The 26,973-nt window shown below is 38.8% G+C and overlaps 1 protein-coding gene across 1 annotated transcript in view; it reads right to left on the reverse strand.

The window, feature by feature from the left end:
• The window catches only part of ROBO1 (roundabout guidance receptor 1), a gene marked incomplete at its 3' end in the record, with an annotated part of 647,376 nt that extends 621,738 nt beyond the window's left edge, over positions 1–25,638 (reverse strand). The window contains exon 1 of the mRNA XM_029961508.1: positions 25,571–25,638. The remainder of the gene's footprint in view (positions 1–25,570) is intronic.
• Between the last annotated feature and the right edge of the window lie 1,335 nt (positions 25,639–26,973).

Raw genomic sequence — 26,973 nt, forward strand, 5'->3', positions numbered from 1 at the left:
GAGTAGTCATAATGGGAACTCTTCCACATGCAGATCAGTGGCACAAAGGGATAAAGGAGATTCAAGAGCAAAGCAGAAAGGACACTTTAATCTGAAGTATCATTAGCATCCACAAATTCATACATCTTGTACTGACACTGCATCTGTTGCTGCAGTAGATTTTGTGAAGTGTCTCAAAGCAACTTAGAGATGACCTTTTTGTCATAGGAAGTGCCAGACAAAGCTAAGAGAGCTGAAATTAAGGACAGTCACTTTGCAGCACAGAAAAACACACCTTGCTCATTTTCTCTCCAAGCCTGCCAACCATGCTTCACTGAAATTTGTAGCTGTGCAGCTGTAGGAGTTTACTGCATTCCACAGTTCAAATGTTTGGATGGAAAGAAAAGCCAAATATTTAATTAAACTTGTTTAAAAGAGCAGCAGATCTCAAGGAAGCTATGAAATACAAGGTGTGTCAAATGTTGAATTTAATACACCACAGCCTTTGAGTACTCCATCCTAAAATAAGTGACAGGACAAAAATAAAATTCACATCAGCCTCACAGAAGCAATATTTTATTAGTATCAGCAGAAGACAAAGACTGTTTTGAAAACTTGTTTTGAGAGCAGTTATGCCAGTTACTATGCTATCCAATACAGTAAAATAAGAAAGTTGTGTTTGATCCAATTTGAGCAACCACCATTCTCTCAGTCCAGAATTTAGCCAAGATGTTGACTTTGAATATCTCTGCTGAACACTTCCAGCAGCAAAGCTTAGTAAGAAATATAAAAAGGCCTACATTTTTTACTATCTTCAGTTTAATTCATAACTAAGCAATGCCTAAAGGAGGAGCCATCCCATGAGCCACAACCATGTGAGAAGCCAAGAGACCAACCTGTTGGCAATGCCTGACAAGCACACGAGTTGCATGCACTTGAAAGAGTCTGTTCCAAAATTACAGTAACACACTATGCTTAAAAAAATAAACTCTTAGGGAAATAAATTTCAGCACTAACTGGCTCGAATCACTATAGTTGAGTATATGGTAAATTGCCGTTCGAACTGGTTTCACTGTAACTTTATTTATACTCTCCTGATCTAAATGCTGTGTGGCTCATAAAAACTACTGCTATAGAGTGCTCAAATCCTTGGCATATCTCCAAAAGTTCTGCTTTAGATTCTACACACCCAGGAGGAACTATTCCCGACTCAGACATTTCTATTAGCACTGTAAATATTCTGTTCTGGAGAGAAAACATGAGGACTCTTTCACAGAAAACTATTCCAGACTTTCATAGTCAAAAAGGACATCTCTGCTACTATCTTTTCCACATTACTTAATTTTTTTATGAATGGCAGTAAGGACATAAAATAACATCTCCACATAAGTATTTGGTAATAGATTTTTGACCAGCTGAACTAAGACACAGCAGGTTTATTCCTTAATCTGGGCCCCATAATGATGGAAACCTTTTATCTTGGGAGGGATCACTAAACCACAAATGCTCCACTGGGAAGACAAAGCCTTTCAACTGACTTCAATGAGATTTAAGAGATGGGGCCAACTGAATTAAGGGATACTATTATCCGTACCAGTGTCAGATTTTGGTGGGAGGTAGCTGAGTTGTTTGGGTTTTTTGTTCGTTGGTATTGAGAAGGATAAATGAAATATACTGAAGTTTTTTTGCAGAACTTTTGCAAGTTTAAGAGCTTGTTTGTCTATTTAAATATCTGACATAGCAGCACGTGAATAAAGCCAAGACCAACCCAATCTGCACACAGAATGTGAAATCCAGTATATTTCATGTGTCTTTTCTGCCCATCAACTCTAACAATAGCTCAAATATAGGAGCAAACAAAGCCTTCCCCTACATTTAGCAAAACCCTGAAGAGTTTCTGGAATACAGTTGTTACTACAAGGGATACCAAGGGACTCCTGATGTTGAATTCCTTTTCATATGGTTTGAGGTTATGGAGTGGGTTTGATTACCATGATACGTTTACAGGTCATGCCTGCCACAGGAGTCATGTGATTTTATTTGTCGAATAGGAGACATGATCTAATGTGAACAGAAAAAGATGACATCAACAAACACATTGCTTAAAAACCCTGTGAGGACTTATAACCTCCATTATACAATGTGGGTAAAACTTCATATTGCTAATGCAAAGCAAAATAGCTTCAAGTTCCAAATATTAAAATCAATTTTTTAATCTTGACAACTTTTCTCCGTTTTTCTCTGCAAAAAATTACACTGTACAGATTTAGGATGAAAACAAGCCAAAACCTATGTTTGTGGGACCTTCTTTTGTCCTCATTTAACCTGCAAGTTTACAGTTACATGAGCACGTTAAAGGAAAACTAAGTCTATCTACCAAACATTTAGATCAGGATCAGAGGCCACTGTCAGATTCTGTCTCATATTTTAAAACAGTATGTAATACCTCATTTATCTATAAAATGATGGGTTTTACTTCATTCATAGTTAATTCATGATCATGAAGAGCAGTATCCCAGACCAGCTACTTACTTTCCAGATCTATTACATGCTGAATGTAAAAGAAATTAATTTCATGGGTAAGTTACATTTCTACTTTAAAAATTTCCTAGCACTTGTTGTCTCAGTCAAGAGTAATTTTATATTTGTCTACTCTCAAAATTAGAGCTTCTTTTTCTTCTTACTTAGATGACTCCTCTGCAAGCACTTAGATCATCTTAAAACAATTTTTTTTTTTAAATTACAAAACCAGTGTTTATTTATTACGACCACTAAAGACCAAAGTCATTCTTCTGGAGAAACAACATTATTTTCCATAACTTATACAAATACACAAGTTCTACATTTAGGAGGATGTTAATTAAAAAATGTGTGTTCCCCATTTTCCTCATTCCCTCATCGCTGCCTCTCTCCCCCTTCTTCCCTCTTTAAGACATTTGGGAACCTGTCAATGTATTCCTATCAAGTTGTCTTTGACAATGTTTATGTTCTTGCAGTCAGTTGGGGCCCACATTAAGAGAGAACTGATTCACTCTCAAATTACTTCTGGCTTATGCCAGAAACGGAATCTGCACTATTTGATGTCATGCAGGTGTGGGTTATCCAGCCTACAGCAGAGTGCTATAGGACATGGCTCTGACACATCCTCCTTGCCAAAGCTGAAAGTGCAAGAAATTCAGGTCCTCTTCATACATTTTTATTATTATTTTTAAAAATCTTAACCAGAGTTCAACTTGGAACAACACATATTTAGTTTCTATGGCTCACGTCTCTTCTATCTTCAACAAATTATATTCTCTACCTGGGGTACATTTTTTTTCATTATGTAAGCTTTTCTTTTTGTCCAGACACCACGGTTCATAGAATAATGTTCTAGAAAGAATGCTGTGCAAAACACAGCTTGGCAGAGCAGGGCCTCAAATGGTATCATTTATTAAGAAAATTAGCAATTTAGCTGAATATGAAGAATAAGGGAAAAAGAAAGGGAAAAGGTAAAATACTTTCATATATTATTATATTTCAAAACACAACAAAGAAGGCTAGATCTTATAGATAAGGTAGAATTTTTCTATTTAGATAAAAACTCTGCAAAGTTGAAGGGATTTTTTTAAGGATTTTTTTCTTCAGCTTCATCTTATTTGCATACTTATTGGTAAGTTTCTCTATTTAGATGAAAAATTCTTTTTGTCAGAAATACAGACACGGGTCTTCATTTTCATGTTCTAGCACAAATAAGCCAGTTCTTTATATCTTTTGCTGTAGTCTGTGATGTTTTTTTTTTCCAAAGTGAACATTTTCCAGCATTTAACTGATTATCTGACAGAAGTTACTGTCTAAATTGAAAATATTTCCAGATTTGTTTCAAAAATTCAATATTACACTAACTGCAGTGAATGTTTATGGCAGCTACTCAGCTACTCATTTGGATGAATGGGTGGATGGATGGATGGATGGATGGATGGATGGATGGATGGATGGATGGATGGATGAAGGGATGTAAAAGAATTTCATAGATCATGATCAGATTTCATGTACTATTTTGTTAGGAAAACTTTTCTCTTGCTCAATAAGCATTGAAAAAAGCAACTTGGTGATATATATTATTGGGAGACACAATGACATATATACACCATCACTTGCAGAAACTTCTCTGGCAAAAACTAGTGTATTTTTGTCTTGTATTACCACTATAGAACATCTTGATTAAATTAAACATGAAATACAACACATGTGTCTTAACGTACATGCTCTGGTTCTGAGGCTTTTGTTTCATAAACCACCTTTCTCCTGAGATGTATCTATTTAGGTCATGACTTAGGTAGAGATTAGGTGGAGATTCATTCAGGTTAAGTCATTCAGTAGAAACCCTTAGATATTCAGCTTTATGGTTCTGGCATATCAGTGTTTTTCCTTTCTAAGTGGTCTTATAGAAGACCAAGAGCCAGAAGTTTTCATGTCTCCATTTAAACAATTCGAAGTCACAAAATGAAGTTTATAAGCAAAATACATCCTAGAAAAGCTGTAATGAAGGAAACTGATTTCATGCTATCTAAAAATCTATGATTTGGACAAGAGAGAGAGATATAAAAAGAAAACAGCAGGGAAAATTTCTTTCCTCCTATTGTATGAGAGCAGTTTTTTCTCATTAGGCTGCCTCTGGCTGCTGATTCTTCCCGCCAATACATTGCTGGTTTATCCTGTATTCCTTTTTAAGACCGTGTCATCCTTCTTGTCTGGTTTTCATTTTCCCCATTAATAGGAAAAGGAGAAGAAAACCATGCAAAAACCAGACCCTGAGCAAGTATATCTATAAATTGGCTCAGAAAATAAACCAAAACAAATTCCAAGTAGAAAGTCACAACATTGTAATGTCATGTTACCCCAAAATACTGACTACAAAATGAGACAGCGTGACAAATGGAAGTCACTAAATATATTTATGATCCTTGAGAAAGTAAAGTTGTGTAGTAGCTGTGCCTTTTAGAAAATCTTATTTATGGAAAATAGTGAAATTTTTGTTTTAAATGGTTACCTTATCCTGAACTAGGTATCCAAGACTAGAGTACATGCTCCTACAACTTTAATTAGAGAATCAGACAAAGTAGTAAGAAATATTTTTTCCTACTGTAGAGGCCCACCAAGTTACCCTTTACACAGATCAAGTTAACCATGCAGTCAGGTTTTTCAGAATATGAGAGTAGCTGAATAGTTTCATTTTAAGGATACAAGCAACAGTATAATTTATTATACATTTCTTAAAAGCTCAGATTTCAATGCTCCTGTGGCAAGCATTTGAATGTTTGGTGTTGGAGCAGATGGAACGTTTTATAGCAAGGCTTTAATTCTCCATCCAAAAGGCATTGCTCTTTCTTCTGGTCAAAGGTGAATTTATTCCCTCTGCTAGCTCTGTCCTGGGGCTCTCCCTAAGCAAGCTCTGTCAACTGTGCTGTGCTTCTGCCAAATTACAGGATGATTTTGTCATGTGGGCTAATATTCCCCAGTGGTCCAGTTTTAATCAAATGCATAAAAGCGAAGCACTGTTGAACAGCACAGTAACAAAACCAAGTGCTTCAGAGAGAGAGGAAGGAAGCACAGTTGTGTTTTAAACTTTGTGCATGTGCAAAAGTGAGAAACCTGCCACACTTCAGAAATGCTCTCAAAGCAGGTCCTACAGACAACAACTCACACTTATAGCTGCCCTTAAATTTGTAACATTTCTCACTGTAATAATAGAAAATATGATTCATATTGGAAATTATACAAGGGACTGAGTTCATATGGGTGAACTTTAGGGCTGTTATCTCATACGTACTCCAACAACATCCAACTATCTTAGTAGAACTGTAAAGCAACTTGCATAATAACCTGTACAAACTTCAGGATAAGGTTTTAAAAGCCAGTGGCAGAGGCAAGAGATGGTTCAGGCCAGAGAAGTGAGCTTCTGCTGAGGGATCATGCAGGTTTTGCAACATACTAATATTATATAGCAATGAAGCTGTTCTAACTGGCTGTCTCACTGAATACATGTATAGACTCATTCTGTGCTTTGCTACAGCAGTGCCTGCTATGCTAGTGTAGGAACAGTGTCTTATCCTTTACAGAGAATCATAAATAAAACAACAACAAAAAAATATAATGAAGAACATGGAAGAATTCAAAGACCATTTCTAGGTTGGCAGATGGTTTATAGATGGATAGTAGCAACCCCATAGAGAGAAACAGTTGATGCTGACAACACGTGTCCATAATATACACCTTTCAAGGCTTTTTATTTCAGATTAACTCTGGTCTGACCCTCTGGACTGAACGCCCATTTGCAGCTGAAGTGCATTAGTTACACTCCTGGAGTGTGCTAAATCTTCCAAATCTGAATCTTAGTTTCATCTGAAAGGAATCAAGTTGAGGCACTGCAAAAGCTCCACATGACATCAACCAAAAGCTCAATAAGAAAGAAAGAAAAATATGCATTTCAAAAGCTTGCTCTTGATTCAAACTAACACACTAACAAAGATGTGCCCTGAAAATACATATACATGTCTCAGCCCACACACATATGTGTTACTAACATCAAAATCCCCAAAACAATTCTACCATAAAATGGTGGATATAATTTATCTGTTTTCTTTATGAGTTCATTTTCTTTGTTTACTACAAACCAGCATAACTCTATCAGGATTAATTCGCCCAGTATTTTATTTTAAACTTCAGTCTAATTAAATTTTAAAATCTTTTAATGAACCTTGTCATACAATTTTTTCCTCCATTAAAATTTGATCTCAAAATAGCGATTCAATAATTTGAAACTAGTTAAAATTGTTCATTAGCATGGAATTCTGAACACCGAATTAGATGCTGCACTTGTAAAATAAATGTTGCGTGTTAAACAAGTTGGTGCTCTATAATGCCATGTAGCTTATCAGGGAAACTATCTGTGTACATTTAGCTTACAGTCTTGCTAAATACACCAGCTGATTTGCCTTGGCAATACTTTCTCCATGTAAATAACAAGTGCGTTTTACTTCTCAGCAACAATGGAACAATCAGCTTTAAATCATGATTCTTTGATTCTACCACAATAAACTTGAAGATGAATGTGTGAAAATACTCGTTTAGAAATAGGAAAGTACAGACCCACAAAACATTCTATTATTACTGAAAAGACTGAGAAACATAATTTTTCTCATGTAAGGATAGGTGAAGAAGGGTTTCTGTATTTACTTATTCATACTCACACAACAGCAAAGTTAGAAGACACAATTTAGGGAGACAAAATGCCTAGTATTCAAGATTTCTGTGTTAGTTTAGAAGACCCTTTGCTCAATTACAACCAGCAAATATTTGGATTTCTTTTTAAACTCTGGTGTATTGCTCATTTCCCAAAAGATAGTTTCCAATAAGCATCTAGAGTACTTAGTAACTGAAAAGTATTACATTTTTAAGTGTGCTCTGTGGCTCAGGGTTTTACATAACACAACTTGTGAACAGATCTCCTTTGCTTTATTTTTTTGCATACTCAGTAGTGTATGTTCAGTACATCGAGGACTTTACTTTGAAGAATGAAAAAGGTAATTGCACTGTGCTATAGTGGGCACTCCAGAAAGCACCTTCTTCCTAAAGACTGCAGCATATAGCCACTTTTTATAGAAAACAGTTTGGTTTATCCCTAAGGAGTTCAGTTGGCTGCTGCAGAGTAAGGCCATGTCTTACTAGGATGTCTTCATCGAGTAATTATCTCAGAAAAATCAGGACCTGGCTTTGAATTCTCTGATACTCTGCTACCTTAAAACAGCTTGTATCTCTGCCTGTACTACAGACTGTGTAGTCCACAATGGTATTTATATATGTATCCCAATTCATATTGCAGTAGCCTAATATTTTAGGTACTTAGATGTTCTGATATTTCAGATGCTCAGAATAAATTGATGTTTACAGCAATCAATGACAAGTGGGATATGTTGATAGGGTGAGCACCAGCTTTGAAAAGCTCCTGTCCACAGTACAAGTCCACAAGTCTCTTCATCTGACAGCATTGTTGGGAATGAACACAGTTGCTTTTAACAGGGAAAATGTTTTCCACAAAGTTCTGAATGAAGAATTGTACTGAAAATGCACTTTTTATGTATACCAAAGGAGCAGAGCAGTGACAAAAGCTAACATTTAAAATGCAAAGCAGCTAGTGTTGTGTGACACAGTGTGAGATATATCTCAAAGTCTTAAGGCTGACTAATTGAATTGCCATTGATAAGATGTCACTTAAAGAGACATCTCTGCAGTGAAACATGGGTTTGCTGTAAATGACCTGTCATTAGAGCCATGGGTAATGTCCGTGTCCAGACTGAAAAATACTGTAGCTCCCAGCAATATGCTCAGTAGGAGTTAAAACAGCAAGAATGCTAAGAAGTCGGTGTACACGAACCACCAGAGAATTCTGCCTCAGGTGCTACGTTAATTTACTTGTTGGCATACATTAATTGAAACCAATCAATAAGGCTGGTGGTACAACAGAGGGAATGCAAAAGAAGTAATCGATTGCCACACTTACTCATTTTAAACTTGGAAAACAGGAATAATTTAGTCTAAGATTTTTCATTTCTGTCAATACAGATAATGGGATTACTTATTTGTTTTCTATTCTTTCAGCACTAATTATAATAACTATGATGTCTTTCAACATCCCTCATGTAAACCCCAGTATTCTGATTAGCAGCTGTTAACTTGCATATAATGAGAGCGACTTCTTTCAACTGAGAAGTTAGAAATTATATGTTTTTGCTGTTACAAACAGTGCTCATCATTTTGTCACACTGAAAACAATTATATATTTAAATAATTATAAACTCAATTTGATTTTTCCACTTATGGTATACTAGCTTTTCAAATTTTTGTTCTAGGAGATAAACATTTCAATTGTTTATGAAGCAGAGAAAGAGCTGAGATTTTTTTTTTAATTATTTTTGCATTAAATTTGCTTAATATATTCATTCTATATGTCCAGTGTTGACTGGTACACCTTTTAATTTTTAATCTAGATTGCTGTGTCTTTTTTCTTTTTTTTTTCCTGTTATCTTCTTTTCTACAATTATTTCTGTGAGCTCCAGCAGTCAGTTGCCAAGACTACACCATGTAAAAAAAAAATTATATAGGACAACTTCTTCATATGTGGAGAAATGCACTTGCAATTATCACCCTCTTTTCATGAAAACTGTTCATCCTTACTGATCTGTTTCCAGAGAGATAATGGAAATCAGCAAATTGTTATTCCTTTGCACAAGGAATGGGCATTTGCATCGTGGTAATCATGGTGCCAGTCACTATCATTATGTCTTTGGTGACACCGAGTTTTCTCAAAATTTGTCCATAAATGAACAAAATATAAAAATTTAGCCTCTGTCAAACATGTAACACATCCTTCCACGTCTGTGACAGCATTACTTTCCTTCTGATCACGCTCAAAGCCATATGAGCTTAATTTTTCGTGCTCTGTTGGACTGCACATAATAGCGCTCAGTTCAACCTCCAGACCAAGAAATGGATCTGCAACTGTTGTCCTTGGGCACATGGAGGTGTGCAGATGTGTATCAGATTCGATGATGGCAACCTGACTCAGTAACACTCTTTGCCATGGTTGTGGGTAAGCATAGGCAAGACATGAAAGATGCTATATAGGAAAAAAAAAAAGAACATATTTGCCCATACTGATTAGTGGGCAGGATGTTTATTAAGGGATTGCCCACACTGGGCAGATTTTTCTCACACTGGCATGTTTTGCTTGTAAGTGAACTGAACCATCCAGCTACAATTTCTGTGTACATGTATTTGTCTCCAGACTCTTGCTTAATTTGAGTCTAACATATCAGTTCTACAGGATCATTTTATAATGCAGTCTAATTACTTCTAATTCTTGGAGGGAAAAAAAAAACACACAACAAAACAAAATAAAAACCAACCACAACTATTAGCTTTTTGTTAGACTGAAGATCCCATAACCCTGCAGATGCTACTTTTACCAAAGACTGGGAGTATCAGTGAGTACTAAAAGTGTATGCAGTGAGGGGGGTGTTGTTGCTAGACAAGCCTGAAAGCAAAATGACAAATAACATCCAACTGAAAACCAATTTTTTCTGTAAACTCAAGTAAGTTTACTGCAGGCCTTTTGAATTACCTTTTGATTACTAATGTGGCAGAGATTAGTGAAACACTGAGGAACAGCATCAAACTCGCTTAGGCCTTTTCCATGACAGGAAAAGGCTGTACAACAGTAGGGAATTATGGATTATACATTTTTCAACAGGAGTTCTTTGGCCACAGGTTAATTAAATTCCCAGAAAGGAGAAAGTCATGGGTGCCAATTAGTAAGTAATGGGTGAGACTGAAACCAAGAACTGAATCCCAGGTTACTGCCTCGGGAATTCAAAGTTAGGCTGAAGCTCATTTTCCCTCTCTCATATTCTTTAAATCTTATTCATGACTAACGATTTCAAGTTTGAACTAGTTTGAGCTTTTTATTTTGAAACCTGGAAGGAACAATACTGAAATCTCCAGGAATTGAAATGTATGGACCATAATTATAGAGGTCAAAGTATATACTTCCAACTCAAACTTTGTTGTTTTGTTTTTTTTTTAAAGAAAAGTTTCTGTGGCAGGCAAAAGAAGTATAATATTCTACATCAGACTGCTCAAAATTTTTGCCATTTATTTGCAGCTACAGCACAGGATTCAGAGCCAGCTGTTTAATACGTCTATTAAAGTGAAAAAAATCACCTTTATGTATTTTGCACTACTCATTTAAAATACTAAGAATGAATGATAACAGCTAAAGACATACTAATTCTCCTTTCTTCTGGTAATAAAGGCTAAATAATCCTAATTTTATTCAGTCCCACATAGTTGATCAAACCCAGAACCAAAATTATTTCATAAGACTTCTTTTATTGGAATGGAGAGATTTAGTAGCTGCATTTGTGAGGTTTAGAGCAACAGTCAATTCATGGATTTATTTCAAGACAGTAAATCTAGGGAATGTTCTCACATTTTCAAAAACTACTACAGACAGTCTTTCCTCCCTTTGAAAATTGTGCCATTCAGCTTCTTCTGGAAAATGTAATAGGCAGGCCCTGTGGATGACTGCAAAAAAAAACTTGTGCTGTGAAACCTCCTTTCCTAAAGATTCAGGTCCTAAATCCCTTCTCCAGTTCTATTACAACAATGCCAGTTACCATTCATTCCCCTTCCTTCCAGTCACTGTGGAAAATGGAGGTCAACTCCACATTTCCCAGTTTCCCACCAGCACATGCCAAAGTTGCTCAGAGGGACAAACTAGGAAAGGATCCGAGTTTGATATGGTGCAGTTTGCTTCTCATTAGCCAAGAAGAACATAGTGCTCAGTCATTCAGTAGGACTAAAAAAATAGACAAATACTGTGGTAATGTGGACATTAATTTGGGTCTCCCTCTCCTCCTCTGACACTTGTAGGAACTTAGATATCTTTGAGACCTCAATCTCTCCAGCAAATTGAACTGAAGAGTCAGATAGCAGATTCCAAGATTGGCTACTGAGAATGACTGTCATTGTAATTGCTCAAATATTTTGTCTTCACCTGTTTGAAGCATGTGAGAAATGGATAATGTAAAATTATTCCAGTTACAGGTACTAGACCCCACCTATGCTGGCCAACACCACTGTGAAACCCAGCCTGAGGAACAGTGTGATTGAGTCCCCTCCTCTCAGACAAGATTTATCTTAAAGACTCTGGCTTTATCATATATGTATTCAACAAAATAACTTTACAAAGAAGCAAGCAGAATGTATCCTACCCTGACCTGTTAGGACACCTAAGATAAACAACAATAAAAGAACAGATTTCTTACCAAAAGTAGACTAAATGGACAGACAAGGGACAAAGGGATAACAATAATATTATTAAGGGCTTACTGCAGCAGCACTTCCCCAGGTTATCTTTGCTAAAAAAAAAAAAAATAACCAATAAACCACTAGCAGCTTTGCAAAGAGATGACAAAGGTCAGAATGCATCCTGAGTTCTTCGGTTGTATTTTTTCCTTTTTCTTTTAATATACAATAATTCATTTAATTTCTTTTAATATACAATAATCTCACTTGAGAGGGAAAAGACTCCTAGAAGCAAGTGTGCTGTTTCTGTAGGACATATAATGCTTGAGTATCCTCAGCCTAATGTCTCAAGTTTACATTCAAAGATCCACTTTTAAAGCACTGCATAAATGGCTTCACAATGTAATTAAAGGCTTATAAGCTTTATTCAATGGTCTCTTCAGCACGCTCTGCTCACCAGTTTATAACTACAAAGGCATTATTTAGGGAACATTAACCTCAATGTTTCATTTGAATCAAAACTTATAATTTTAAACTTTTAAAGGCAACTTATCTTCCACATAAAATTACGAACAAAAAGTGGATCTCAAACACGATGTAAAATAACTGCCTATCAATCTTTCCTACCAGACCTTCCACATTCATACTGTCTTAGCCTGCAGATCCAATTATCCTCCAACATTTGCTGCTCAACCATGCTGAGATTATTCACCAGCCCTCCAGTTAGACTGCAATAAGAGGTCTGTAGGTGCATTTACACTCAGAGAAATAAGGTATAAATGCTAGGATTGTCATGGTATCTTTTTGAGTTACATGCACAGCCATAAACTGTACAATAATGAATAAGACTATTTCCAGCTGCTTTATCCATTCATTTGCATGACATTTGGACTTGCTAATTTTAAAAAAATCTAGGTGAAGCATACCTTCAAGATGGTACAACCCTTGACCCAAAGGCCTTACAAATAGAAGTACTAATATCACATGGAAGATATTTCCTCCTGTGCCCAGACAGCCGAAGCTCCAACATGGATATGTGATTACCCTCTGTAAAGGCAATCTCAGCTCCTTCTCACTATTCTTTTTTTCCTTAAGCTTAGCATTTTAAGAAAGCAATCACACGTGCTGAAACTGCATTGACCTGAAAGATTATGTTCTGCACAAATTTGGCAGACTTTCTGATTCTCAGCAAAAACATTAACAGCAGATTAATGATAAAATGGTTTCTGATACTCCAGTCCTCGTGGTCTTTGCGCACTGCAGTAGTTGTACATCACAGCAAAACAAAAGCCCTCTGCCGCAGGACATCAGTGTACATTGCCAAAAATGTCAGAACCACAGTTTTCAGCCCAAACCTGCAACTACTTGAACTGCAGGAGTCATTTCATTAGCTGACAGCTGCAATAAGCTGTCCTCTCTCTGTGAGGAGAAGCTACTGGTGGGAGGTACAATTCACACAGGCAGACTCCATAAATCATATACCACTTAAAGAAAAAGATACTTAAGGAAACATTCACAAAGAACTGTGCAATACCTTTCCTATTTATGATCTTTTTGTTCATGCCATAAAAGTTTGTATTTCAAAAGCTCAGAATAAACTTTAAAGATGTGAGCCAAATTCGGGAACATCCAAACTTTTTGTTCCTGTTTGTACTGTTTTTGCTGATCTAGAGAATCTAGATCCTTGGTGTTTCTTGATGATCTATTTCTAGTGAATGTATTCCTGCTGACCTAGAAAAAACAGAATTAGGTTCTTTAGTTACAGGTTGAAACCACCATGCTGGTGTTTATTTACTGTGTTACTACTATGTAAGATAATAAAAAATTGTAATATGTAATTAGCTGAAAAAGACATTAACATTTCAAAACCAAGTGGTATTAGGAATATACAGCGTATTATTGAATGCATTAACATACATAGACATTTTTGAGTCTTTAATGCTTTGATAACCTTTAGTCTCCAGCTGTCTAAGGAAAGCTGTAGACAGATATTAGTCATGAAGTTGTGGGAAGAGGCTTCAGTGTCACAAATGAGTGTTTGCCAGCCACTGCTGAGCCAGGCAAGTAATAGGCCTTCAGATCTATCTCTTCAAATGCTTTATGTATTATTCAAACACTTTTCATGGAAACAATTGAAAATTGCTGGTGGGTAATAATGTAACAGTACACCCAGATTTGTTTTTTTCTTTAAATCCATATTACATTTATTATATGAACCTAAAGCAGGTGTACATTCTTCATTCTCATAGCAAATCTCCTCTATTTTTTATCAGTAGCTTATTGCTAAACAAACAGAAATGCTATGTTTGAACAAATATAGCATTAAGAGAAAAATGGGTTATGTTATCCTTGATATTGCCTTTCCAGAGCTCCTTTTTAATATTTTTTTAAAATTACATAGCATTACACAAACAATTATACAGCTTGTTGTTTGGGGTGGGTTTTGTTATGTTTGTTTGTTTTTTTAATCTAGAAACACACTGAAAAGGATTGATACAGGCATTTTACTTCTGAACTACAGCCACTCTACTCTAGATGATTAGTACAAACCAATTAAAAAGCTACTACTGTTGAAGCAGAGTCTTGGAGAAGGGTTCTACATCTCTGTGACAGACACATAATTAGCTGTCACACCCCCAGAGTATTCCCAGGCACCAAAGACTCTGGAACAAAGCAGAGCAAAACAGGCACCTTATTCCTGCACTCCAGCAATGGCTCCAACCAGCAGGTGGCCCAGGTGGAGCAGCATTTAAGTTGCTTTAGCTGCCTAGAGAAGCAGTTCTTGTCCATTCAATCTTTTGAGCCATTTTAAGAAGTCATGGAGAAGAAGAAACATACATTGCCAAAGGTATGCATTTCCATCACTTTTCTCCAGAGTTACTGATGAGAAGAGTATCTGTTCCACTAGAGGGAGGAGCAGGCTCAGGAACTGAATTTCCAACTAGTGTTCCACTAACACCTACAATAACAGACTCATTCCTACGTGAAGGATGGTCTGCTGTCAGAAAGTGCTGAAAAGGCAAAACTGGAACAGAAAGTTTTGTGACAAGAACAAAAATTAAAAAAAAAATAATGAAAAGGAAGAATCTCACCTGAGGTACATTTCATTTTCTTATTTTGTTCCTGTTTATCCTGAAAAAGTGATGTGGGCTTAGTTACAAATCATGTCTTTCATATTATATTTAGATTTCTAGACCATTTTTTATTTTGACAGAAGGATAAAGTTACCTGGAACAGAGCAGCAATTAGTAGCTTATCTCCTCTCTTCTATGATATTAATATTTCTAATTCCGTGAGATATAGTTGAGATAGAACTGACCTAGAGATTTCAAAGCTTCAATTTTTCCCTAAGAAAACTCAAGAACTGCAAAGCCCTCACGTCAGAGTTCCTATCTGTTCACCTGCATACAACTATATGCCAACTCACTGCCGTGAAAAGATTAAGGTCATTCACTACTGAAACTATTTTTAGAGACTTTGGTTGGGTCAAATCCAGTCACTATTTAGTGCAGCACAAAGGAAACAAGGGAGCAGCTGTATCTTACGCAGACAAGCAAGGCTACAAGGAGACATGGCTTCAGTCCAACCCATCCATCTCACCTGCCAGAGAATAGCTGTACCAGAAAAGGAGGACATTCAAGGGAGAGCTGGAACCTGCCACGCATTCCTTCCCTCCTCCCCCTCTGCAACAGTGCTCAGCCTGATGTACAGCCTCTATAATGCCATCCACACAAGTAACATATACAACACTAAGCACAGCAGCATGCTACTGTCTTCTGGTTGGGTTTGACTAGCAGCTGTCACAATTGAATTTCTCACTGGTGATTGAGAGATGGGCTGAAAGCAGACAAGACTCCAACAAAGAGTGCTGTATTCAGAAAGGAAGGTGCAGTTAAATGTTGGTTCCTAACTCCTCAGGCAATCATTTTCATAATGCTTTAGCATATGGCCCTAGAAAGTCTTGTCTCTTCCAGAGGTTTTACTGTAGCACATTCTATCAGGCCAGAAAGACAGAGACATTTTTAACAGAGCTTGACAAATTTCTGTTTGTCCTTGACCAAAGACATTAAACTCCCAGGATATTAAGACAGAAGCCTTGAACTTGATGGGATGCAAAGAGTAGGGTCAATATGCTTATGGTAGCCCCAGCAGAAAATGTGCTGTGTTATTTTATATTGCATAATTATTCTAAATATTTAGTCTTCCATGCTTCTCGTTACTGTAGCTCAACCAAGAATCAATGAAAACCTGAGTAACTGAGGTCAGTTGAAATTTTTCTGCCTTCCCAGAGATGTGTGAGGGTTTGGACCATTCTCCCAAGCAACATGTTATATTGTAGTAAGAATAAATTCAGAAAGAATTTTAGAGTCATCCATGATCATCTTAGCAGAAAACAGCAGGAGTGCCTTGTACCAAAGTGCCATAAATATTTAGTGCTTGTCTTTATTATAGGTTATTCCTGACATCAGGATAAGAAGACATGTGTAGAATGGGATTAAAAATGCATTGCAGAGTCATACGGAGGTCAGTGAGAAGAAATTTGCATTATTCTGCTATTTCTAAAATATACAGATTTCCCTTCTGAATGTCTTGATCTGTGATGATAAGCAGATGAGCAGAAGAGCTGTAGGACTCACACTTGGCTCCTGTTGTCAGAAAAAACATTCTGAATAATATCATCCGCATCCACCTATGGCTGGGCTCTCCCTGGATCAATGCAAGGTTACAGCCACTGCCTCTTTTGATCTCTGTCAATTAGCACAGAACTTGTGGTCTCATTAGTCAGAGCTGGGTGATGCTGGGCACAGAGGGCAAACTTGAGCAACAGTAGATTATGAACTGTGCAGTATCACACTAAAATTGATGCATTTTGCTTCGCAGTATTCAGCATATCTTGACATAAATCAAGATCGGTTTCACCTGGTTTCATCTTTTAAAGTGCTGCTCATTGCTGTGAGCTGCATAAAGTGAAATTGTTTCATTGGCACAAAGTCAATGGGAATAGGTACAAGAGAATTATTGTATTTGCACTTGAAGTTATTTATCAAGTGAAGTGAATGCATACCCGTTATAACTTTTCCCAAAATAACCAAGGGGAGGTTGCTTTCCATCAGTGAAAAATTAGGGAGCCACTTTGAGCCTGTAGGCACTTTTCCCTTACAAATATATATCTGTGACCTCAAGTAATAAAAAAGAGATTTACTCTAATGGCAGTAGAAATCTAGTCTAGCAAATTAAAGATAGCCCTTCCTGAAAAACAGGTTGCAATATCTAAATTAACAATATTTAAAACACATTTTTTTACAGAAATACAGTTGTGAACTATGTTGTCAATGTGAATGGACTATTTATTGTGTAGTTGTACATTGGTTGTGTCACACACGAACTTAAGGAATGATATTGAGAGAGGAGTTATGGTCCCCAGAGAAAATCATTCAGGCCACCTATTTCAAATTCCTTCTAGTAAAGATTTTGAAAGAATTAATACTTATTTGAAAAAAAAAGTTCACAATCAGGAAGGTTGTTCATTCACACATTGACAATCTACATGCAAACACAAGCAAAAATATTTTAATTGCATAAGCTACTGATAGAAACATAACAGCCCTCCCTAATCAAGTAAAGCTGAATGTAGATGATATTTAAGTATGGCAAGGCATGAAAATGCCTGTCCTTCTCTTAGCCATTTATGCTTAGTACATTTTATTAGTTACCAGAACTTTTAAGATGAAAAAACCTCACTATGTCAAAACATGTCCCAGAGCTAAACTTTGCACCTTATACCTTACAAAACATTCAGTCTTGAAATGTATATGTATTCCTCAAGTGGAAATGTTTTGGACAGAGCTCTGTTCTTTTGATTAAAGTTTTTTTTGATCTTTTTCAGCTGAGATAATGCTTCAAGGTAGACAAATACCACTTATGCTACACATGGTTGAGGAACCAGAAAATTAAAATCCTGGTTTGGGTAATGTGCCAAACACAACTCAGATGATGTAATACTCTTCATTCCACCATGGCTGTAAAATTTTGGAAAATGTACTCATTTCCCCTTAGAAGAGGACTGCCTCTTGGTTTGGCTTACCATCTAGTCATTGTCATTATTTAGATATAGATTATTCATAGGGTGGTCCTCTCCTTACTAGGGCTGCTTTCTGAGATGAGGTTTACTAACACACACAGGCTGTGGGTTACTCCAAAATATACTCCAGCAAACAGAGATAAAATTAACTTGCCGTGTCAGATCTCCATGCAAGATGAAGAATATTTGGACCCCGTAATGCCTTCTGCCATACTTTCCATTCTCTCATTCCTCTCCTATTTCACCAGGAGGAAGTGTTCCTATCTTTGCATAACAGAATGTAGATAGTTCAAAAGCGTGCCTTGCTTTCATCCATATACAGCACACCCAATCTATAAAGTTATTTGAAATAGTTTTTTCAGCTCTTCATTTTGACAGCGTGGGCAGACAAACTTGATTACAATGCCACAATACAGGAAACAGTGATACAATTTAACTTTTCTTAGGTCTTATGGGGGAAATGTTCTCAAAACAAGCTTTTTGCTTGTTTTGAAAAACATTCAGAAGGGTTATTAGCCAAAAATACTTAGCTGCATCAGGGGCTTATCTGAGGACTGATGTTGGCTTTATTTTATTTAAATATTTCAGTTAGAACTGTCTGCAGTCCTGTCTGCCTTCAGACAATTTGTTTAATTTTCCTGTTAGATTTTTAGCACAGAAGGGATTTTTTTTCAGTTGTCTGCTATAAAAACTTACATATGGGTTCAAAGATTCAAGTCATATCCTTAAATGCATTTATCACTAAAAAAATTCTTGACACAACTGGGGTGGATTTGAGGCACGAACTTGCAGAATAATTTAACTGAGTCACAGCTACCACTGGTGACAAATGAGAATAAAGAAAAGCATTTGACTTTCACATATTAATTTGGGTGTGGCAGGAATTCCAGTTAGAAAAACTATAGTACATTTGGAAAGTTTTATAAGGAATCGAAATGAGTTTACAACTCCTTTGTCCAGCTGTTCTGAGTAAAATCCTACTCTAAAGTATTTGCATTCTTGGAACAAGAGCAAGCTAGAAACACTGCTGCAATTTGTTTAGGTTTCCATATTTGCCAGGGGCGGCACCATATGCATCGAATCTCCTCCTGTGTTGAGGTGATCTGTTCTTACATGTTTATTGTTTTAGAGGATCACTTTACCATTCACGTTCAGTTTCTTTGGTGCTTTCTAACCCTAATTTATTTTGAGTGTAAAAATCTTAATGAAGATTGAAGAAGTTCCTTAACTCTTGGGGTTTTTTCTAGAATGGACTGCAGGACACTAAAAGGTGTGAATACAGCAACTTAATGCATGTATGCACATAAGCCAATGTCTTGCATCAACTAAATTTCTTCCATTACCATTCTACAGTTACTTTTAGAAAGAAAGGAGTTAAAAAAAAAATAAAATTAAAAATAAACTAAGTGTTTAATTGGCAATCATGTCTGACATCAAACAGGCACATAAAATACTAGAAGCATCAAACTGTGATATATTAGATCACATAGTCAAATATGGTTCTTTTTGAATATAGAGTCACCTTTACAGCAAAGTTGCTAGTGTGAAAAAATCATCATCATTAGCAAGTGAATCCTAAACTAAGAAGTGAGTCAAATTCTTTCTAATGCCATTTTTAGGAGCAAAACAGATTTATTGTTATGGGGAATAACAAAGATGCACATTTAAGTTCTTTCTTCATGCCTCCCCATTTCTTCTGTCATGCAGGGGCTCTGAGAGCGACATCCAGAGCATGCAATGGAATTTATGCAGAATTATTTCCCCTAAATTGAAGGAAGTGATATAGAAAAAGCTACATTCCAATTGCTACTTAAGGTCTTTCTTTCTTCAGCCTGAAAATTTCTCAGGAGGGATGGGGATGACGTAAAACTTCCTCAGCTAAGGATTAATTTAGATTAACCCCACAGCAACAGAGAATCAAGATGAAAGGACTTTTGAACTCAGTGACACTCCTTGGTCGAAGGAAGCCCTGTGCTCTGAGCCAGGTGAAGATCCAGGCAGCATGAGCTACAATAAAAACCATGGCAGCTACTTTACTTCAGAATACTGAGGAGAAAAAGAAGGAATCATAGAATCATAGAATCATAGAGTCACAGAATCACAGAATCAGCTGGGTTGGAAGGGACCTCTGAGATCAAGTCCAACCCTTAATCCAACCCTGTCACAGTTGCTAGACCATGACACTAAGTGCCACATCCAATCTCATCTTAAAAACCTCCAGGCATGGAGAATTCACTACTTCCCTGGGCAGCCCATTCCAACGCCTGATTACCCTCTCTGTAAAGAATTTCTTCCTAATATCCAACCTAAACCTCTCCTGGCACAGCTTAAGACCATGCCCTCTTGTCTTGCTGAGAGTTGCCTGGGAAAAGAGACCAACCCCCACCTGGCTACAACCTCCTGTCAGGGAGTTGTAGAGTGATGAGGTCTCCTCTGAGCCTCCTCTTCTCCAGGCTGAACAGCCCCAGCTCCCTCAGCCTCTCCTCACAGGACTTGTGCTCCAGTCCCTTCCCCAGCCTTGTTTGCTCTTCTCTGGACCTGCTCCAGCCCCTCAATATCCTTCCTGAACTGAGGGGCCCAGAACTGGACACAGCACTAGAGGTGTGGCCTCACCAGTGTTGAGTCCAGGGGAAGAATCACTTCCCTGGTTCTGCTGGCCACACTGTTCCTGATCCAGGCCAAGATGCCATTGGCCTTCTTGGCCACCTGGGCACACTGCTGGCTCATGTTCAGCTTTCTGTCAATCCAAACTCCCAGGTCCCTTCCTGCCTGGCTGCTCTCCAGCCACTCTATGATATATTGTGAGGGAATTGTTTCATTTGGAAGTAAGGGACCTCAATTCCAGCTACAATCTTGCCAGAAATTCAGGTCTCATGATTCTATTCAGGTCTCTGATACCTCCTCAGCCTTAACTTAAACTATTCAACATTGTGGTTCAAGGAAGACAGGCAAGTGACATCTTCCATCCTAACTGTGCCATCCTGGAAGGAGAAAAGGATGACTTTGGGGCCCAAATAGCACATAAGAAAAGTCTGTGGCCTAAGAACTCAAGCACTTGACTGAATATAAAACTTTCTGGGCTCTGATTCTGACTCCTTAGACCAATTTTTAACATTATAACCACATGATACTTGTCTGAAGCCAATTGTATTACTGAGAACTCATACCAGAACTAGCAATATCTCCCCTCAGCTGGGGACAACCAGTAAGTTACCAATTCACACTGCTGTTGCTTGCCAACTCATTTTCTCTCTCCTGCCACACTCATTTTGTTGGTGTAAGGATCAACTTACTCTGACGAACAGGAGATGAGTATGGAAAGAAGACAAATACGCTCAGTGTGTTCACCACTGACAAAGAGGAAAGCCAGAGGACCCCATGGGAAATAAATTTACTGTATAAAAACATGACTTGACAGACCTGGAGCACAGATCTGGAAATGGCTAAGGAAAGATGGATGATACAGGACTGTAAACAAACAAACAAAAATGCCCTTATGGAAGTCACACAGAGGGAGGCAAAAGGATGGTACACACTTGGACCTCACTGTGGACAAGGACAGATTAATGAGTAGAGAAATTTGGAGGACAGAGAGAGTTAATTGAGGCAAAGGATTGATGTGTTTGACAGACTATAAATTGGCAATGGTGAGAGAGGGCTGATGGGACTGATGATTAGAGGATGGATAGGGAATGAAAGATTTATGGACTGGGCAGTTTAGACAGATAGAGTATTACAGGTGAAACAGGATAGTCTATGAAGTCTCTTACAGATTGGAGGGAACATTTCATTATGTCCCATCGCGTGCTGGGTAAGGATTACTTGAGTTTTATGAAACCTAATGATGCTGTTTAACCTACATGCTCAAGGTATGTGTACTTGCTTCATAATTCTTTCAAGGGCTCTAGGGTTATTCATTTTCCCTGTCCTTTCTACAGCTTTTTGGTTTTTTTAAAGGCTATCCTATTACAATTGCTGAGGAGGACATACAATGATTCTCTTGATATTTCTGTTGTATGATGTATTCCCCTTTGATGAACCTAGAAATCTGTAAGTGTCTAAACTTTTCTTGAAGAGGCCATTTTCCCTATAATACAGGCAAATACATGTGCAAATCCACTCAAATTGGTTGAGTTATGGTGTTATGGAACACAGAAACAGATGGAGAAAACATTAGGCCATAAGCTCCTTCTGAGTCTAGAACCAAATGTTGAACATGTATTTCCACAGGGAAATACTATTTCCTAGTGTAAGTGTTCACAAATAATGTTACCAAGAAATTTGAGTATTTATATGCAATTATTCTAGTATTTTCCTCAAGAGAAGAGATCAAAATGTGTAAAGTTCCTGACCTTTTATTTCAAAAAAGACGTAGGTAACAAGAAAGCACAGAAATATATTAGCACAAGGACACACATTATAGGTGTTAAAAAATATAACTTGCATTCTAAACCACAGAAAAGGGCATCTGAAGAAAATATAAAGGTGGAAAAAGTAAAGTTTAGGCCCACTATTAAATTCTTCCTCTCTTTCTTTCACAAGCACAGGTTTGTAGCCTCTGATGGTTTAACACATTAACATACACTTCCTGTTACCTGCTACCTGAGAGTCCATGTCTGGCTCTAAGCAAAGCAACACGAGATTGCTACGTGTTTCTGAGGACACAGAACACACTCAAATGGGCAAGTGAAAATTTGGGCAAACAAAAATCACAGTTTCCTGCTCATTTTTAAGTTTTGACCTAAGGACTCATTTGCTTGCCAGCTGATTCCATCCCAGAAGCATCATAGCCCATGGAATCCCCCTCACATAAAAGGTCAAGCAAATATAAATCTCTTCCTTCCTCCAATATTCTTTTTTTTTCTCTCCTTTTTTACACACCTACCTGTTGAACTATACAAGTCTGCTAAATATGCCACTATAAATGAGCCAGGGAAATGCAGACAGAAGAAGGCAGACTTCTCAACTCTCAGTTCTACTTAATATTTTACACATGAGTAAAGCACATTGCATTTGCTCCTCTGCATACATTGAAATTTTCTATGGTTTCCTCAAAAAAATCTGAGCCTCCTGTGACTAACACCTGTGACTCTGTTGCTCAGAGTGAAGTTCAGATGTGCACATAATGCCTTGAAAAGTCACTTGAAGGGAGTACTTTGAATGTATAAGGTCCATGGGGACTATGTTGCTTATTGTGGCCCAAATCCAATTACAGCAGAGACAATATGAAAAGTCCATAAAGTGAAAAAACAAAACAAAACAAAACAACAACATCCCCCCCAAGATAAAGGAAAGCAACAGAACTCAAACAGCCTTCTCTCTTATTAAGAATCTAGTTCTCCTTAAAACCATATTGGGAGACTATGTCTAATAAGCCTTTGTTTATGCCTTGATGAAGACACCTGTGGATACCTCATTCCAAAATCGGTTGAGTCCTCCTCATTTCTCCAATATTCAACTGGTCAATATTTAATACTGAGGATTCAATATTACTAAGGAAAGCAAGAGGAAAGGATTGAATTTCCTTTCACTAAGTAAAAAGTCACTCAACAACAAACAAGCTGTTTCACGTTTCCACAATGGCATCCTTTGTTTTTATGAGGATTCTTATGGAAATCAGTGCAGCTTCTAAGCAAGTGTCAGCCATGGTACCAAAAATGCTTGCAGGAATCTGTTATTGTAGGGGCTTGAGACACAATTGCTACACAATTTTCAGAAGTTTGGCCATGTTTGCTGAAAGACTGAAAAGCAATTAACTACTCTGAGAAGTACTGGAATAATTTTATTAGCTTTCTGCCTTCTTTCCTTGCCCCTAATCACCAAAAGCTACATCTCTTACTGCACTCTTACAGCCCGTTTATACCAGTGTAATGTCCCTGGAATGCACAGCAGTGCAAGATGTAAGTAGAAAACATGCATGCAGACAAATATAAAGTGAATGTAGAAAAGGAACACGTAGTAAAATAAGACATAATGTTTGGACATCAGCCTTATTACTCCATAATATAACAGGGCATTCTTAACCTGTTTTGTCTGCAAACTGCGTCCAACAAAGGCTTCTTTTTCCTTTAGTGAAGAGAGTGAACTTCAGCTTAATAAGAAATCTTCTCAAATGCCAGTTCTTGCCTTTCAGTTGAACCTCAGCATGTCTCTACACACAATGGTCTACGGTCAGAGAACTCTCCCTTCTATCCTCATGTCTGTGAAGCATGGGTATGCCACAAAACCTCAAAAAGAAATGCCTCTAAAGTTCTTCAATGTACTCAGAACAATCAGCAACTTAAAAATTTCCTTTTTGTAATAAAAATGTGAATTCAAATTGAAAAACACCTTAGCTCCATTTAAATCCTTTTTCTGAAGTCATCGATCATTAGTTAACCTTAATATGCCCCAGACAACATAAAAAGAAAAAAAAATTGTAAAATTAACACTTTACAAAAAAAAACAAAAACAAAAACAAAAAAACAAAACAAAACAAAACAAAAATAAAAAAAACCACAAAACCAAAAACAAACCAAAACCGGATTCAGATCGTGTTGTAGGTAAGTTTAATTGCATCCTGAATTTCGCGTATGCGTTTTGCCCTTCTCCTTCCGTGTTAATTTTTTTTTTTTTTTTTTTTTTTTTTTTTAATACCTTCACACTCAGGTGCGGAAACACTCCTGCTGCCGACCCTGCACTGAAGGAGCGGGTCGTGGCCGGGGTTGTCCGCCCGGTTCCCCCTCGGGGGGCGCGGTACCCCCTGGCCGGCGGGGCCGAGCATCCTCCGCGGGGGCGCTGCCCCGCGGGCGGGCGGCGCGGGCTGCGGCAGTGCCGGCCGCAGAGCAGCTGCTGCAGCGGAGGAGCCGAGACAACCTCCCTCCTCCTCCTCCTCCTCCTCCGGCGTGCTGGGGGCCCTCCATTGTGCGGGGCTGCGCATCCCCCTCCGAGCGCCGCAGCGCCCCCGCGTAGAGGGGCGCTCCCCCCGCCAAGGGCTGCTGAATTTTCTGAAGGTATTATATACCCTATATAAAGCACACACACAGAGAAACGCACAGACACATCCCTGCCCCCCCTTCCCGATGGAACTTCGCTCTCCGCCCCGCCGGGGATGGGCGCCGCGGGGCACAGGAGGCGTTCCCCCGCAGTGCTGCTCCCCTGGCAGCGGCATCCCGCCAAATGGGCAAAATGCTTACAGCAAGCTCGGCGAAAACAAGCGGGAGCTCGCCAGGCTGCGGGGACCGCCCCGCCAGAAGTTGCGGTGCGGATCCCGCATCCCTCCCCCGCCTCCGCCCCGCTCGGCGGCAGGACAGCCGGACAGGCACCCCGACATCGCCCCGGGGCCGGCGGGCACGGCGAGGGAACGCCTGCTGGGCAGTGGGTCAAAACTTCTTTGTTAGTAACACCCGAGCCCAAGGGCGGCGATAAGAGCGGGGAGCGCATCCCGCGGAGCCCCCGGCAACTTTTCCCGACCGTACGCTCGCCGCCGGTCCCCGCACAGAAACTTGTTGGACCGCTATCCCTGCGCTCGCGACTCTCGCATCCCTTCTCCCGCGGTGACCTCTCCCGGCGCCTCCAGGAAACTGTTGCCTTTTCCCGGTGCCGGTGCCCGGGCGCGGCGGAGCGGGGAGAGGCCACCACCTCCCTGGCACCGGCAGCTTCTCTGGTACTTGGGAGACTCACCCTCCGGGGTCAGAAGGCTCTCAGAAAACTAGCGGTTCCATCATCCAGGCAGTCCTTCCCAACTTTCCTTGCATAGAGCGAGGGCAGAGCTCCGCGTATTTATACGGAGAGAGCGAGAGAGAGAGAGAGAAAGAGAGAGCAAGAGCGCTGAAGTCGACAAGCCGCTCAGCAGACTTTTGCTTTTGAAGTAAAAAGGAGGATGAAACCGGATTCTCCCCAGTATATCAGGACCCTGGAGAAAAAAAAAAAAAAAATCAAATCCTTCTCCGGCGGGGAATTCTTTCGGCGGCGCTGTCCGTGTTACTCTCCGGGCGCGGGGCGGGAGGCATCGCACAAAAATAGAGCCCGGCAGCGGCCGCGATTGGCGGCGGCGGCGCCTCCCGGGTCCTACAAGCCCCGGCGCCGGGCAGCGACAAAGCCGAGCGGCGGCTCCGGGCGGGGCACGGGCTGGTGGGCGGGCGGGGGCGGCCCCGGGGGCCGAGTCCCCCTTAATTGATTCGTTACCTCGCCTATTGTGATACGTGTTGCAGCGTTTGAGCGGGAGAAAGGCGCATTATGAAGGGTTGTCATGCCATCTCCCCTTTCGTGGCTGCTCTTGCAGGGCTATTGTGCGGTCTGGTGAGAGAAATGCGCCTGATTTTTTTAAAAACTGGGGTTTATTTGTATACAACCTTTTTTTTTTTTTCCTTTCCCTTTCGAAATTATCTGTCGTCTTCCCTAATAATTATGTAGTTGATACAGTAATCAATTATTCATTGAATTCCACTTACCTATGCTTTTTTTCCCCTCAAGTTGAGGCTTTCCAAGGGCACATCTACTCCTCTGTGAAAAGAGTGTAAACAAACATTCTTTAAAATTACGCAACTTATTTCTAATAAAAAGAGAAAAAAGTAGAAAAAAAACCCCCACAACAGTTATCAGGATAAGTTTTCTCCATTAGAGAATACAATTTATGATATTTATGGTATTTATGGTATTTAAAGTATGGTCCCTTTCTGGATGTAAGGAATCATTTGACTAGAGAAAATATCCCATTTGAAAAGGGCAGTAAAAAGAACAAAACCCAGAGGCAGCTTTTATGTATCAACTGCTATATGGAGAGTAAACAGGAGATAATGATGACATAGGTCAACATGACTGAGAACTAGAAACATAAGCACTTACATATAAACAAGAGTACTTCTATTACTGTCTGTAGATAATGTTTATTGTATACTAACCATACATCTAGATAATTAACATTAATAGGCCTAAAACTGTGTATATAATGAAATCTTTTAAATAGTGTATGAAGATTATCTAGAAATAAAGCCTGCAACATACTGCAAAGCACCATGCAGTTGAAAGTCTAAACATGCCCACTTGTCCTACACAGAAGAATGGAAATCAGCAACAAGGGGATG

The sequence above is a fragment of the Manacus vitellinus genome, unplaced genomic scaffold, assembly GCF_001715985.3.
Source record: "Manacus vitellinus isolate BGI_N305 unplaced genomic scaffold, ASM171598v3 scaffold_35_pilon, whole genome shotgun sequence".
NCBI classification, from domain to species: domain Eukaryota; kingdom Metazoa; phylum Chordata; class Aves; order Passeriformes; family Pipridae; genus Manacus; species Manacus vitellinus.